The following is a 17309-nucleotide window of genomic DNA, read 5'->3' as shown; positions in this document are numbered from 1 at the left end:
TGAGTTGGAGTGGGTAGAGACGAGTGGCAAGTAGACCAGTCAGCAGGCAGTTGCAGTCCTTCAGGCTGGAGGAGATGAGGGCTTGCACCTGGGTGATGGGAGTATCAGAAGAGAGCAGGGGGCATTTAAGAGATGTTGCAAAGGTTAAATTGACAGACCTTGGCAATATGGGGGGTGAGAGATAGTGAGGAGTCATGAGCGACACTCAGTTTTTGAGCCTGGGGAACTGGGAGGATGATGGTGTCCTTAGAGGTAATAGGGAAATTTGGAGGGAAATACAGTGAGTTTAGTTTTGGATATGTTGAGTTTAAGATGTCTACAAGACTTAGAGTTTAAGATGTCAAAGAGAAAGTTGGAGATGTGAGACTGGAGTTCATTGGACAGGTTTGGGTTCCTTGTGGAGATAGGATCATGCAGCTGTTTTATGAGTTCTGTAGCCCTGGCCTCCTCAGTAGCTCAGCTGCTTTTAATGGCATTAGAGAAAAGATAATTCTTGCTGCCGAAGTCCTTGGCACCATCAAGTGGTTCAGCATCAGAAATTGATATGGTTTTATTTGTTAAAGAAGAATCAAGAAGCATTACGATGTCCTTTGCTACGTCCTAAAGGCCATGAGGCCTTTCCATCTGCCATGGAGCTGAAACCCCATATATTGTCTCCCCTCTTAGCATGTTAGTTTCCTTAAGACCAGGAACTCCCTTACTTTTTTTTTTTCTGTTTATATCTCCACTGTTGAGGAAGTCTTTAATAATGCTAATGCTAGAAGCTTCCCTTTGTGATTATCTCCAATTTATCTTGTATTATCTTTTGTTTGTACAAAAGACCGTTTGCATGTTGTCTCCCCCATTAGATTGTGAGCTCCTTGAGTGCTGGAACTGTTTTTGCCTTGTATCCCCAGCACATAGCATTTCCTGATATAGTAAGCACTTAAAAATGTTTGCTGGCTTAAATTGACAAAGTACTTTTTTGTTCATTTAGTAATTCATTAGTTTTCTTAAAGCATTGCTTTAACCATTTCACTGTAGAATATGACTCTACTGTATTTGGATCCTTTGATTCCAAATTCAGTGTTCTTGCCTTTCTAACATACTGCCTTTTTTTCTGACTTGTAAATAGAATCTAAGTTTCTCAACATAGGGGACTGTGACTGTTCTCTATAATCTTTAGTACAGTGTTGAATCCATAGTAGAATCATAGCATCTCAGTATACTTGAATACCATCACTAACGGAACGGACCCCTAATACTAGTAGAGGTTCATTTATATTTGTCCCTAAGACCCCATTATCTAGGGGTGTTTAAGAGAAATTCAGTATTCTAACTACTTGAACTGTCCAGTTAACTGGGTCTCAGTTTCTTCATCTATAAAATAAGGAGGTTGAACTCAAAGACATACGGCCCTATCTAGTTTAAAATTATGATCCTATGAATTTTTTGTAGAACCTTATAAATGAGGAAATGGGGAAACTTACTTATCTAAGGGATTGCTAGTAAGTGGCAGATCTGGTATTTGAGCCCAAGTTTTCTAATTTCTAAATCCAGTGTTCTTTCTTTACAGCATACTTAAAGCTTACTGTTTTTTTTTCTTTCTTCAGTTACTATCTTAGCATCTTTCTAAAATGCAGTAGCATGTTTTCTTGCATTCAAATTTAGAGTATCCTAAGCATAATTTAATCGTTTTAAACTTAAGTCATGATCTTCTAGTTCTCAGGATCAACTCTTAACACCATCTTGCTGAAATGTAGATGGAAAAGCAACAAATGAATGTATTGAATCTTTAATGACTCATGAATATATTTGTGAAGTTTCTGTGTGTCTCCTGGCGTATCTTACTCAAGACTATTTTTCTACTTGTTTCATTATTTGCCATTTTTCTATAATTGTGGAGTAGAAAAAAAATTGGACCATTTAGAATCCAAATAGTCATGATATACATGAAATATTTTTAGAATACAGGTTATTTCTCTACCACATGCTGTGTAGAGCCATCTATAGGTCAGTACATGAGGGAAGTACGAGATTATTTGATACAGATTGTATAGTTAGGGACTAAAGGAATTTAGAATTAGGAAAAATATGGAATATTATTTGCATGAGAAGTTTTCATGAGGTTAGTGTTTCTTTTGGTGTTTTAAAAAATGTTTCCTACACAGAGATTTTCTAGAATGGACAAGTATTTTCAGCAAGAACTCAATTGCCATAGGGTATGAACAAACCAGCCTTATTGGAACAGAAGATGAGAAGTGAATAAGCTTGAATAGATTAGGTTGGACTAAATGATGGACAGCTTTGAGTACCGAGCTCGAGTTTGGACTTAGAAAACTTACAAGAACTTAATAGATAGTAGGTCGTTAAAGACACAATCTAAAAGTACCCATTTTGGGTTATTGTTTCTTTATATCAACAAGAAATTGATGTTAATTAAGGACTTAAACTCCTGTAAAACTTAATAGTTCAAAGCACAAATGTATTTTTGCCCTAAGGAAAAAGTACTGTGCTTTGTTTTGAAATACTGACTTAAAAGAAAGCCAGTAATTATATGTCTCTGTGTATTATGAACTTGTGTTAGTAGTTGATTTGCAAACTGGTTTATTGTGGATTCATCATCTCTGACACATCTGGACTCAGAGTTAGCTTCTAAGGAATAACTTGTCCCTTTGACTTGTTTACAAAAGGAATATAATTTACTTAACTGCTTTAGAGTCTCTAAAGTGTCAGATAATTACCTTAAAAAGGTGGGAATGTTTTCCTTCTGAGGTTGCTTCTCGGCACTGATTTGTTATGTTGGTAGTAAAAACCAAATTGAGTTTATCCTTAAAAAGTCATTTTGTGAGCAGTAGTAAGATTTGTCCTCTGTGCTGCCTGTGAAGACAAACCTTTGAAATAAACTTCAAATCTAGAAAGAAACTTTAAAGGGGAAATTATCTACTAAGTAAACAATTCTAAAACATTTTGTTTTCATATTTCCAGTGTTATCAGAAAGTTTTTGTGACATATTTTCCTTTGAACCTGTAGAGGTATATGAATGATAGAAAAAACATGAGCAAGTTGGAGAGTGCAAGAGAACCCAGAATGGTTTAAAATGCCATTTAATAAAGATTTTCCTAATCTTCTAATGTTTTCTCTCAGACATTGGCAAACCATAAGGCCCAAGAAGGCCTGCAAGCTAAGAATGGAATTTACATTTTTAAATGCAGCATAGGTCAGTAGTTTGCCAACCCTGGTTTTCAGTGAGACAGGTCTGATTAACTTATTCATGATTTCCTATGTTAATTAGGAAAAAAGTGGCCAAACATAATGTAAGTGTGGGCAACAGAAAACACAATATCATAGTTTAACTGCATGCAAATAATCTAGCCTTTTGAACAAATTTAGTCATATTTTCTATTTTAGGTAATTTTTATTTCTAATTTCATCACCAATGCCAATCTGAGAAAAGGTTAAGTGGATACATTTTCACATCATAAGGCACTGTAGAGATAGCTAGTGCAACTTCCTCATTTTATAGAACACCAAAGGAGGTTAAATGATTTGCTCAGGGTTATGCAGGTAATGAGAAGTATTGGGATTTGTACACATTTTTAAAATTCTAACTCCATTACTCTTTGTAATCTCTGTACCACATAGTCTTCTTGTCCATCACTGAGTTGCCATTGTAGGGTAGTACCAGTTGTAGCTTCATGATTACCATAAACATGTTCTTAAATGTGTGTTTTTAAGAGGCAACTAGGTGGGTGGTGCAGTGGATAGAGCACTGGCCTGGATTCAGGAGGACCTGAGTTCAAATGTGGCCTCAGACGCGTAACACTTAATAGATGTGTGACCCTGGGCAGGTAGCTTAACCCCATTGCTAGAAACCCCCCCCCCCCCCAAATTGACTAAATGTGAATTTTTGTTAATCAAATTGTATTAAAATAGGCATGGGGAGCTTTTTTTTTTTTTTTTTAAAGGAACTCAACTGTGAATTCTTTTGTGAGGTAGAGAATTCTGATGTAATTAATGGTTTTTATGTTTTATATAAATTAAGTTTTTAATAGCTAGCCTTCATTCCAAACTAGGTACTATACTAGATATATCTGGATATACTAGAAATATTTAATAGCTGGTCTTGTGATTTCAACAACATTGGATTTCTTTTCAGTAAACATTCTCCTCTCTAGTTGAAAAATGATTCTGATTCACAGTCATGTATTTTGCTTAAACAAAGAAATATCTTATAACTATGGGATTGTATTTCTTAGTTTAAAAAAGTTAATTTTAATTGTGATCATTCAGTATTAGGTGAATCATTAGAATGATTAAAAATGTGCTAATCTCTGTGGTGTACATTAAGATGTACACATAAAGAATGTGAACTGTTCCCTTTCTAATGAGTACATGGACCTTAATGCCACTACACTGTGGTTAGGAAAAAAAAAATGAATATGCTGCACTATAGAAAAGATTATTTATATGTTTATTTTTCAGATAGATTTACAATTGTCACAGATTGTGAATGTAAGAATAATTTGTTCATAGGACAAAATGTTTGCCTATGGGATTAAATGAGATTTTCCTTGTAAATTAATTTTTATTCTAATAATTGAAATACTAATTAGTTTCTCAAATGAGAGAGAAAAATAAAATTTTTATTTGGGAAATTTTCATGCTGAATCGTAAGCATAATGCAATTCTCGTTGTGATAACTTTTTTTCAGGAATGATGAGCTTTCAGTTAAATCTGCTTTGCAGAATGTTAAACACCAGATACACTAAAGGTGAGGGGTGGGGGTTGAGGGTGGGGAATCACTTATATTATACAAGGAATGTACCTTTCTCCCAAGATGTTTTCTCATCTGAAGTCTTGCTATTCTTGGGCATTTAGAACACGCTGACGTCTGATATGTAAGCAGTTCCAGGGACTTGGCTATATTAAGTGACTTAAGACTATGGTAATACAGAAAGTAGCAGCCATCTTATGGCATTGATGTCAGATTAGAGGTTTTTCCGGGTTTGTAATGATAGTTAAGACAATTTCCTGCTTCTTTACATACTAAGCATTTAGGTTTGGTCAAAGTAATGTTTGAAAGGGGGCTTTTTACCACTTAAAATACAGGTAGATGATGGATGTGTTAGAGTGAAATAGCTGTGTAACCATTGAACATGGATTTTAGCTATTGATTTGATTGCTGCAGCATATGTTAAAGAGCTGTGCCTGCCCATTTGCAGCCTAATGTGTTTATTACAGTCTTCCCAATGGCATCTTGAAGTGTCTTTCACCTAAAAAATTCATGAGTATTATTGGCTTTCAGTCAGAAAATGGAGTATGACTTCTAGTTACTGCCTAATACTCGACTTTTAGATCATTGTACAAAAGCAAATCCAAGTGGAAAGCATATTGAGGGGAAAGGAACTTTTAGGTTAAACATTTGCTTATAGTCTGAGCACATGAGGTAAGTACTGGAACCAGCTAAAAGAATTGACCAGAAAAGAAAAATGATTGTAATTGTAGGGCATTACAATCCTGTAGTCACCTTTAGACTTTACATTTGCTTTATTTGCAGGTTAAGTTTTAGTTAGTTTATTCTTGTTTTTTAAACAAATAAATGGTATCAGAGCTTTAGAGTTAGGTTGAATTTTGTTGCCCAGTATTAAAGTGTTTTTTGAATCAGAAAGGTCAGGTGTAGATTTAGGAAATATATCTGTCTCTTGTGTGGTTTTATGTAAAATAAATCCCTTTTTCAAAATTTCACTACATGACTGAATTTTTGGCTTAATGTGGGCAAGTATAAGTCTAAATATCCATACACCCTTTGTAACAAGAAAGAAACTTAAAATGTTTCGCTAGGAAAAGTAAGAGACAATGCAGTGTTATATAAGGGCAAGTATCTGGTTAAAGTTTCCTTGTAATTCTGGCAAAAATAATAAAGTTTTTGATAAAACATTTTATTGCCTAAAGTAAATTTATTTCTGTAATGCAGTATAGCACTATTGGATATATTTTATGGCAGGAAAACTTGTTTTCTGTTGTCTTATAACAGCAAATGTCTAGACATGCTACATTTCTTTCATGTCTTTATCTCATATACATATGTCTATTGTTTTACTTTTTTTGTTTCCCAGTTGCACTTTATTGTGTAAAACCTTACTTTCTTAAATATCAATGTTAATCTGCTACAAATATATGTAATCCATTACCATAATGTATTTATTTTATAAGAAAAGGCACCTTAAGGACAAGGGAAAGAAAACTTAGGTAAAATTTCAGTATTTATTCTTGAAAATATATTTATAGTGTTATCCACAAAGGTCTCTAAATATCCAAAAAAAGTCACCGTAGAAAAGAAAATCTGCTGTTACATTATGCAATCTATCAAGATTTGTACCATAAAGAATTACATGATTTGATTCCTGAATGGTTAAACCATTTGTTGATACAAATATAACTTTTATATTCCCATTTCATTTTTAAAAATAATATAGATTGATCAGGCAGCATTTCCTTCCTTTTTGAGCTAAGTTGCCTACTTGAATCTAAAATAAAGATCAACAAGTTAAATTGAGCCTTAACTGATCAGATGAAGAAAACTTTTGTGATCAATATAAAGTTATTTAATCACTCTAGCTAGGGCAAGTCATTAACTATGGGCCTGGGTTTGCTCATTTGTAAAACAAAGGAGTTGGACTAGATAACCTCTGGTCTTTTCCAATTCTAAGTCTGTATTTTTGTGATAATTATTTTTTTCTCGTCTTTTAAAAAATTCTGAACCCCATACAAAATAAGATGAGCATTTCCATATACAATATAAAATAGAAAAAATATCAAACATGAAGATCTAACTCTATATTATGAATAGCTTGCTTTTCTTATAATATCTAATAAATTCAGCCTGTTATTTTCAAAACTGTCCTTATAGGACAATTTATACAATAAGAATATTATAAAGAAAAACAGTTTTGAATGACTTAAGAATTCTGATCAGTGAAATGATGAGCTGTGTGACTGTTGAAAACTGAAGATAGGCATGCTGCCTTCTTGCAGATTCAGGATGCAGAATAAGACATTGGCTGTTGCTGATGTGGTGATTTGTTTTGCTTGATTATGCTAATTTGGTACAAGGACTCCTCCCTTCCTCTTTATTTTCCTGCCTTACACCTTCTCTCCTTTCCTTCTGTCCTTAATTTGGGGGTAGGTGGGAAGGGGAAAGAGCTTGGGGTTGAGTAGTCAGAAAGGAGTACTATTGAAGCATTTTTTAAATTTGCCAGATGGAAAGCCAAAAAGAATCATTACATGCAGGATAGCTTTGAAAGTTAAATGTCAAATTTATTACATTTTCAAAAAGAAACAAAATCTGTACCTTATAGAGATGAATCTGTAGTTACATTTACAATCCTCTTTTTTTGTTTTTCCATGGCTATGGAAATGCCTTTTTGGTTTTTAAATTAGAATAAAAATAAATAAAACAAACTTCCCCACCTAATCTGTGTTTCCTACTTATCTTTGTTCTGTTCTCTTTATGTATTTCTTTACAGACTTTACTTTAAAAAATTTACTTTTGTTAATCCCAGCCCTACCTCCCCTTCCTCCAGTTGGAAGAAAAATAAAACCTTTGTATCAAATAAAAAATGGCAAGCCAAAGACCTCCCTAAATTGGCCATGACTTAAATTGTTTTCCTCATTCAGTACTTCAAGTTTATCACTTTGCAGCCAGCTGGGCATTGTGTTTCATTTACTGGCTGATCCTTTTGAATTTGTGATCAGTTATAGCTTTGATCAGAATTCTTAAGTCTTTAAAAGTTATTTCTTACTTTACAAATTAGATTGTGAGCTCCTTGAAGGCAGGAAATGTTTTTTGCCTCTCTTTATAACACCAGTGCTAGCACAGTCTTGTGAATAGTAGATACTTAGTAAATGCTTATTAACTTGCTGTCTAATTTATTCCCCTAGTTTTCCTCACTTAATTCTCCATCATTTCATATAAATCTTATTAGGTGTTTGACAGTCATCCCTATCATCTTTTTTTAAATAGTTTAATGTTATCAATACGTGTCTCCCTTTTTTTCATTTTGTTTCCGTTACTTATGTTGTGCTGCCTTCCAAAGCTTATCTTTCTCTCTAACTCCTATTTTAGGTAGGAAAGAATATACTTCTAATATTGAAATACAAAATTTTCAAGGTCATCATTGCCAGAGTCAAAAATTAGTCTTTTAAAGGGAACTATCAAAATATGACCCAGAATGGAGATAACATGTTTGGAACAAGCATATATCCTTGAAATTTTTAAGTCATTATAGATACAGACAGTTCTCACGTTGCATAAATTCATATTATACAGATCTCATTCCCAGGAAGGCTGGCAACCCTGACCAAAGGTCCTCCAAATGAGACCAAATTCGCTAAGGTTTGGGAGCTGGGGTGGCACAGAGCCCAGGAGGGTTCAGGGTCTGCAGAAGGATCTACTCATGTTAAGCAAGGACTTTAAACTTCTTAAGAAAGCCAGAAGAACAATCTAGATACTTTTCTTTGCTCTTACTGGAGAACAGGCTTAAGTGAAAGCATTCAGACAATTTCTCACTCTTGAAACACAGGCACACAATGCTTAAGTTTTTGACACAGTGCATATATTTTTCCTCAAAAAAAAGTTTGTTAAAAACCAAGAAGAGATTATGGAGAGGAGTTACTGACAGAAAAATTGACCAAAAAAAAAAAAAAAAGAAAGAAAGAAAACCAAAACCAGATTATCCTGTTTTTATTTCAGGAATGACTAGATAACTTTGAGGTGAAGGAACACCTCTTGTATATATACAATAAGATAGCAAGCTGTTTAAGAAACTACTTGAATGAAATGATATATTTATAACTTCAATGTGAGTTTGTTTGGTAGGATCATTTTATAATGCGGACTGGCTGCATTCCTTGAAGGATATGGATCTGCTCTCTGGTTACTTCAGGTTTTAATTGTATAGCCATTTTAAAGATGCTATCCTTATTCTTTTTTTTTAAGAGTTTATTTTTTTTATTAAGACAGCTGGAAAATAACATCTCAAATTACATAAGTGAACTCCCCCTTCCCAAAATTTACAGATTTATATGTTTATAGTATAAACACTAACAGCTCATTGCATATAAGTATTACATTTGGTCTGCCATCATTGTATCTTTATTCTTTAACTGAATTTTGTTAGACTTATTATAAATCTGACATTTTAATATGCTTTATTTGGAAGATGACCTGATAAAAGCTAGCATAATCATTTTACATTAACTTTGAATGTTTTCATTGTGTTTGATTATTTATGTTTTGCTACCTTCTAAAGCTTTATCTTTTCCTACTTCCTTCTTTTGAATTTGTTAGCTCTGAGCTAGTATTACAAACCATGGACCACATGTGGTAGACTACATTGATGGATTTTTTTTAAAGTAGAAAATGATCCAAACATCTTTGAACCATGTTGGATGTTTAAACTTTATTTAACTGTTTTCTCAAGAAGGTTGGTGGCTTTCAGTCTTGTCAGAATCTCCCTGAAAAATAGATGTTTGACTTTTTACAAATATCATGTATACAGTACAGTCTTTCACATTTTAAACCTCCTGTTCAATTTTAACTTGTAATGTTTGAAAGCAGACTAGAGGATGTAAAAGCTGAAACCATTGCTTTGTTATTGATAATGAATGAGAACACATCAACTGAAACTTCTTTTTCCAGCCTTATCCTTTCATAACTTCCCAACATCTGGTAGAAACTAGATTGCTCTCCAGTGATTATAATTACCAACAAATACTGCCCAACATTTTACTTGTGTAATTTTCTCTTTCTTGTGGTTTATATTGAGTAGTTACAGAACTGGGATTTGAAAGTCTCAAAGAATTTTGACATTCCCATGTTAATGTTGAAAATTGACTATAAATTTTTTAAAAATTCATATGGGATTGTTACAAAGCAGAACACATTTTATGTGTTTTACTTGTAAAATCTAAGTTTATACCTTATTGCTAATATGTTTATGTCTCTTTATAATTATAAATGTAAAATAATTTTGTACTGCATTGAACCTCCTATCTAAGCTGATTTTTATGTATGACATGTGATATTGATTGTTATGTGTATTGTGATATGTAAATACATAAGCAGCTACATTTTGACTTGTCTATTTCTCCCTACTTATTCCCATTTGAAAAGAAAATGAGAAAAAAAATTAATTCCCCCCCAAACACATTTTCTTCCACCTAAGACTTCTGCTTGAGTCATTTGCAATGGCTAAAGCCAGAGTGATCCAGTTCCAGGGGCTCCAAAGTTGAGTGTAAAATATGTTCCACTGAAGAAAGCATTTGAACTTTTTTTCCCCTAGAAAATAAGTAGAAAATTTAGTTTTACAAATATTTAGTAAACATATCAATACTGGTGCCCTCGCTTTACAAGCCATGTCAGATGGTCCATGTGTCATGGACAATATACAGCATGTCCTGACGAATGGATGAGTTGTACACCTTATAAGGGTTGACCATAATGCCCTGATTTCTGTATATTCTGATGTATGTCCAGTTAAGTAGATTTATATATTATGAAAATAACTAACCTTCAGAAGATGAAAAAGTATATTGCAAAGAAACGGTTGACTGAAGAAAATACTAATATTTTCTTGCAAGCACAAGCAAAAAATAAGAAAATCGTACACTTCTTAGTTCTAGTAGGAACTCATGAATAGCCCTACTAGGAGGTAAAAACATGTTACAAGAAATGCACACACAAAAAAACTGAAATTAGCAGGAGTATTTTAAATAAAGCTTTATAGCCAATTAATAAACATTTATTAAGCACCTATTATGTGTCATACATATACTCAGCACTGAGTATACAAAAAGGTAAAAGATGTGTCCTCAAGGAGTTAACAATCTAATGGATTATTATAATGGATAGTCACTTATTAATGATGAACCTTGTCTTAAGTATATATATTGTGCCTTGAAATAGTAACTAGTAATAGTATGAAGCCCTCAAAATTATCAAAACCTTAAAAAACTAACCCTTTGTTGATTAAAAAGCAATGGATGTCACCTGTAAAAACTCATCTGCATAGTTAGAGAATTAAAGTTTTGTTAGTTTCTTAACACATTTGTTTAAAATGCCTTCAATTAGTTAAAAGCCTTCCAATTAGTTTCCAAGAATAGCTGATGGGTATCAGGGTAGATTAAAATGTACTGGCTGAATATCAGCTTAAAACTGTGCATAATTGGTGGATAATATTGAAAAAATGAGTGTCATATTTTATCAAGTATAGCCAGTGATTCATTTCTTCTGTTTCTATTCGTTTATTTCTATAAGGTAGGTACCTATCATGGTCATTAAAACCAGATATCAAAACAAATTCATCTTAGAAGTAGATCTACAGAACTGTACTTTTGGTTTTTTACAAGTGTTAAACTGAGATTTTAAAAAAGCAATGGAGCATTTTATTCTCCCTAAAGTAATATTATTGATAATTTATTGAGCAAAAGTTTTCATACCATTAATAATGAAGTAAAATTATTTTTAAAATCTCATTTATTTCTTCTTTTCATCTTGTCTTTTTAAAAATGATTTTTGATATGTTTTCTAATGATCAGTATATATTAGTACTAGCTGATTAGATGATAAATGAATTAGTAATACTAATTGATATATTAAAATATTGAGATAGGTTCAGTCTTTTGCTGTTGAGCTATTTGATCAGAAAAGCCTGAAAATCACTGATCTAAGAGTACTACAGTTCCTTTAAGGGCCTTAGTGGAGTCTTTCAGGGAAAACTTTGCATAAAAATCAGACGTCTGAATACACAGTCTTTACGCTTTACCCTGGCTGAGATAGGAGAAAGTAAGAATGAGAATGAACTAGTACTTATTTCTCCAGCATTAACATAACAGCCTCTTTCTCCCCCCCCCCCCAATTCCCCATCTCTACTTGGCTGTTAATGTCCTGCTTAACTAGAAGTTATCTATATATAGTAACTGCCACTGCTTAAGGGTGAGTGTTGTGGGCTGGGGACAGGGTTAGCTCCTTTTAGTCTTATGTTGGAAGACTTAGTGCATCTCTTAACTGTTTGGGAAGCATCTCAGTGTGTTTGGGACACAAATGTACAGTTGCCTGACAGTCAATCAGCTTTAAATGCCACCTAACTAAAAAACATCAAGTTTGCAAATAACTTCACACTGCCTTATTTAAAAATATATTTATTACATCTCTGATTATTTAAAATATACTAGAAAAAATGTATTTACAAAAGTTCTGTCAACATGGAGTGATTATGGGGATGTGTGTAGTAAACAGGAAGAAAAAATAGCAGTAAAATTTCTAGGAAATGTGTGTTTTTAGGTACCATTACATTATGATGAAAAAAAACAGCTTGGCATTTATCGGTCTTGAGTAGGTGCAAATTAAATACAAACAATCTGTTCAGTTAGATTACTATACTTAGATCTAAAGATGCTGCTTCCTATGTTATGCCATTTATCCCCATTTATTCCTTTTGAGGAAATATGTCAGTGATACCAGATACAGAAAGATATAATTATCATGATGGTATATTTTTAAAAAGTAACAATGACAAAAACCTAATCACTCTTCTTAGATTATGGAGAAAGCATCTGACTCCATCATAAGATAGAACTTGAGAAGTTTTCTGTAGGGATGGTTCCTTATCTTAAATTTGGACTTACTGGAGTGTGAAAGAGGGGATTATATCATATTCTAAAGGTATCGACTCCATGTTGGATCCTCTGCAATCAGGGTAGAACTGAACAGCTTGGATCAGGATAGTACCTTAGCCACATAGTAGACTTAAGAGTAAGTTTGTGGAATTAAATAAGTAAAGCAGTCTCCCAGTTTTCTGAAGTCTTAGATTGGTCTCCAAAATTGGGCTGCCATAATATACAGCATGGCATTTAGGGAAATGGCTTACTTCAAACTGTCCATTTTTTTTGTTCATACCTTTTCCTTTTTCTTGCATGCCACCTTCACCCTTTGCCATGTTCAAGACGTTGTATCAGTCAGTCATCAAGGTTCTACGGTACCTCCAGTGTGCCAAGCCATGTACTGGGTATCGGGCAAAAAGTTAGAAATGAAACAACTCTGACCTCATTTCACTTTACTGAGAGAAACAGTGTATTATGCATTTAAGAATACATAAAATGTATAATGTAAAGAAACATGATGCAAAAAATAAAAGGCTCTTGCATGAAAGGCCATAACAGCTATTGGATCAGGAAGGACTTTGTATAGGAGGTGGCCCTAGAGCAGGAGTAGACCTTCAGCTTAGAGGCCAAAGGTTCCCCACCCCTGTCCTAGAGCTAAGACTGGGGGAGAGGGGATGGAGGAATCTAAGAAGCAGTGGAAATGAGGCATGGGGGGATAACCTGTGCAAAGGGACTGAGATGGGAAATGGAGTATCATGTGTGAGGAGCAGCGGGAGGACAATTTTGTCTGGAGCCTAGAGAGGGTAAAATGAAGTCACGTGTAAGTCTGGAAGATTTGCTTAGAACCAAATTGTGAAGGACTTTTAAGAACTGAAGACTTTATATTTAATCCTGGAGTTCGTAGATTGTAGGAACTTCTTAACCATGAGTTCATATTCGGTTCCAGAATTCATAGGAAGCCAGAAGCAGGACTGGAAACAAGCACTCCACACACCCCTCCTAATTCTTTTGGACACCAGGACTGCCCCTGTTATCCACTACACTGCATTGTCTGATCATACCATTAACAATCTTTTCCATTTCTTAACTCAGTATTTTGGTTCATAAATAACAGCTGGCAATTCTTAGATTAACAAAGAACTTTACACTTTAACATTTATCCCTGTGAAGCAGGCAGAATAGGTATTATTGCACCCCTTTTACAGACAAGGAAACTTAGTCATAGAAAAATTAATGGGCCTGTTCAAGGTTATACCTGTAATAAAAGGCAGAGTGAGCATTTGAATCCAGGTCTCCTGACTTCCCCATGTGTTACATTTAGAGGTGGGGACCCTGCAGCCTCAAGGCCACATGTGACCCTCTAGGTCCTCAGGTGCAGCTCTTTGGCTGAATCCAAACTTCGGGGTTTGTTCTGTGAAGTTTGGATTCAGTCAGAGGGCCACACTTGAGGACCTAGAAGGTCACATGAAGCCTCGGGGCCGCAGGGTCCCCATCTCTGCTCTAGACCATGGTGACATAGTAACAGATTAGCAAATCCAATGCGATCCTCAAATCATACTTACACAAAAGCTGTAGCAGCATTGGCTATTACTGATAGCATTAGCCTGAACAGTTTTACAGTTCTCCCTATATCACCTGTGTCTCATCTCTTCTAGATTTTCAGCATCTTCAGTTCCAAAAGCCTAAGGAAACCAAGTCTATTTGTTTTCTGCTGTCCTTGTCTTTTCATATATTGCTTGTCTCTTCATCTTCCATGTGTTGAGTTATCATCACCCTGAAGAAGACCTCCAGATCTTTATCCCATAGTCTTTCTCCTTACTTCTCATTGTGCATCATTAGCTACCTTTTAAACTAGATATCCTGGAGTCATTTTAAACTTGGCATGTCCAGCACACAAACTTCCCACTTACTGTCAAAGGTATCTTCCCCTCTTCTCCAGTTACCCTGACTCCCAGCCTTGTTGTCATAACGCTCAGTCACACCATCTCTCATCATTTACCCAAATCTTACCATTTCAAACTTCACAATATCTCTAGCATATATTTCTTCTCAGCACACACAATCATCACCCTTCATCACATCTTTCTCAGACTGTTGTAGTAGCTTTCTAATTGATCCTCCCACAGCTGCTAAAATGATTTTCCTACAGTGTAAGTCAGATTATATCATCCTCCTCACAGCCAGTAACCTCTACTAGCTTCCTGTTGCTTCTAGGATCTAATATAAAACTCTTCTTTTTGGCATTTAAAGTCCATCTCTTAGCCCTTTCCTTGCTTTCCAGTCTTGTTACACATTATTCCTGTCATGCTTTCTAAAACATAGTCATATTGAGCCAGTTGCTAAGATGATGCTTCAGCCTCTGCACCTACTGTCCACATGTCTGAATATTCTTTCTCTTCACCTCTGGCACCTGAAATCCATGGTTGTCTTCAAAACTTAGCTCAAATGCCTTCTACAGGAGACCTTTCCTGGTTCCCTGAAATACTAGTGTCTTCCCTTTTATACTCTATGTGTCTCGTAAATATACAGATTAATGTCACAGTAGTGTCACAGCACCTGTAAAAGGTAAATTCCTTGAGGGTCAGGTCAAAAGTATTTCAGTAGTCAGTAGTGGCATTGTAAATGTTAGTGTTTTTAGGTATTTTGTTCAGTAATTACTGAATTGGTGAGTTATACATTATACTCCTGATACTTTTTGACATGCCCTTTTTGTACCCTGCCAATTTATTTTGTGTGGGGGGATGTTTTGGGGAGGAGCAATATAAGTTATGGATACTTTGTATAAAGAATATAACTATATTTAGGATGTATACTATCATTCTCATCTTTTAATAAAAATGTAATTAGATTTGTCTTTAGATTAAAAAATTGTGACAAAATAAGCTAATATTTGTATAGTGTATCTGTGAGGTTGTCAGGAGAGTTTATCTGCATTTTGTAGATATGGGTAATATGACTTAGAAATTTAAATCATTCAGCTCATATCATGCAGATAGTTGGTGTCAACTAGCCAGAATTAATACCCGTCTCATAATTCCTACTCTTATGTACTATGCTGTTTTTTTTTTAAATTTTAAGATTCTCTTAGTCTGTCTGCAATGATATTCTCTTTTTTTCTTGTGTGTTTTGAAAGTGAGTGCTGAATAGATCTTTAGACTTTTGTTGTTGTTCAGTTGTTTTTCAATTGTGTCCAGCACTTCGTGATCCCATTTAGGGTTTTCTTGACAGAGATGCTGGAGTGGTTTCCCATTTCCTTCTCCAGCTCATTTTTGCAGATAGGAAACTGAGGCAGAAGGGATTAAGTGACTTGCCTAGGGTTACATAGCTAGTAAGTGTCAGAAACCAGATTTGAACTCAGGAAGATGAGTCTTCTGACTCCAAGTCCAATACTCTGACCACTGTGCCACCTAGCAGCGCAGATGTTTAGATATTGATAATTAAAATGAATGTCAACACACTGGCTCTACCTGTTGTCTTGTATCTCATTTTTCTGGTTTGAAATTACCTCAAATCAGGACACAGTTCATTTTCCCAAGGAAAAAGAAAGAAGTCCATCTCTGGAGTTAGAGAGTGGTAGATTGATTGAGCCTTGGTGAAGAGTCCTAAAGCCAATTCAGAGAAGGAATAAAGTCCCCACAGAAAGTTGAAAGTGTTATGTGGCAGTGTGTGACATGGGAAACTGCCTTTGAATGCAAGGGATGGAGGGAATATGGCACACTGCCATAGAGGGTACTACAAAATGGGGAGTGGGAGAGGTCAGAGAAAAATCCTAACTACTGGGACAGGAGAAAACTTCTTTTATAGATTTTGTCTGGGAGAGGCAACAAAGGAAAAGGGTTTAATATCTGTCTGACTAAAAGCTTTTGGAATAATTGAACTTAGTTATTCAACACTCCCTATATACACTGTGTCTGTCATGGGGAACTTCTGCAGAGGTCAGCCTACATATTGGCTGAACCAGAACAGAGATTGGGAGGAGCCTGTTTACAACACCCTGTGAGTTTCCACATTAGTGTCAAAATTACTCCCGAAACTAGGACAATTCTAGTGACACTTAACGAGGAGGATGTAGTTCCTTATGTTGCTGGAATGCAGCTTGCTTTGAGAGGTTTTACACCAACAAAAGCAATTTTTTTTAGTTATTTCTTAACTTTTTCACTGCCTAATAGTTTATTCTTTTGATGTGAGCCCAAATTGTCAGTTTGAGGTGTATGGGCTTATTAGTCAACTTAATGATTTATAATCGATCTCTGATATACAAATCAAGAACATGCTGTTGTTCTGATACATTATCATTACATGCTGTTCTTCTTTCATTGTAGTTGCTGATATGTGTTCACGATGAGTGGGATGGGAGAAAATACCTCTGACCCATCTAGGGCAGAGACAAGAAAGCGCAAGGAATGTCCTGATCAGCTTGGACCCAGGTTTGATTCATTCCAAGAAAAAAAATTTATATTATTGGGAAATTCACATAACCTTGATGATTTTTCAGGTCCCTGCCACCTCTGAAAGTGTGATTCTAGAACTCCCAGTGAAGACTTCACTTCAAATATAAATATAAATATACTATTTAATTTGCTTATTAATAATCCTTTAAGCAAAACATGCATAAATTTTATATTCTGGATATGCAAAAAGTTGCAGGGTTTTTTTGTTTGTTT

The 17309-nt window shown here is 34.8% G+C and overlaps 1 long non-coding RNA gene across 3 annotated transcripts in view; it reads left to right on the top strand.

Annotated features, from left to right (window-relative positions):
- The window catches only part of LOC114053884, a 185501-nt gene extending 168435 nt beyond the window's left edge, over positions 1-17066 (top strand). For all 3 annotated transcript variants that reach the window (XR_003570424.1, XR_003570425.1, XR_003570426.1), the window contains exon 4: positions 16968-17066. This is a non-coding gene — a long non-coding RNA (uncharacterized LOC114053884). The remainder of the gene's footprint in view (positions 1-16967) is intronic.
- The last annotated feature ends 243 nt before the right edge of the window (positions 17067-17309 follow it).

The sequence above is a fragment of the Vombatus ursinus genome, unplaced genomic scaffold (genome assembly GCF_900497805.2).
Source record: "Vombatus ursinus unplaced genomic scaffold, bare-nosed wombat genome assembly UNPS02014812.1, whole genome shotgun sequence".
Classification (NCBI taxonomy): domain Eukaryota; kingdom Metazoa; phylum Chordata; class Mammalia; order Diprotodontia; family Vombatidae; genus Vombatus; species Vombatus ursinus.
This window is presented reverse-complemented; position numbering and strand designations above follow the sequence as displayed.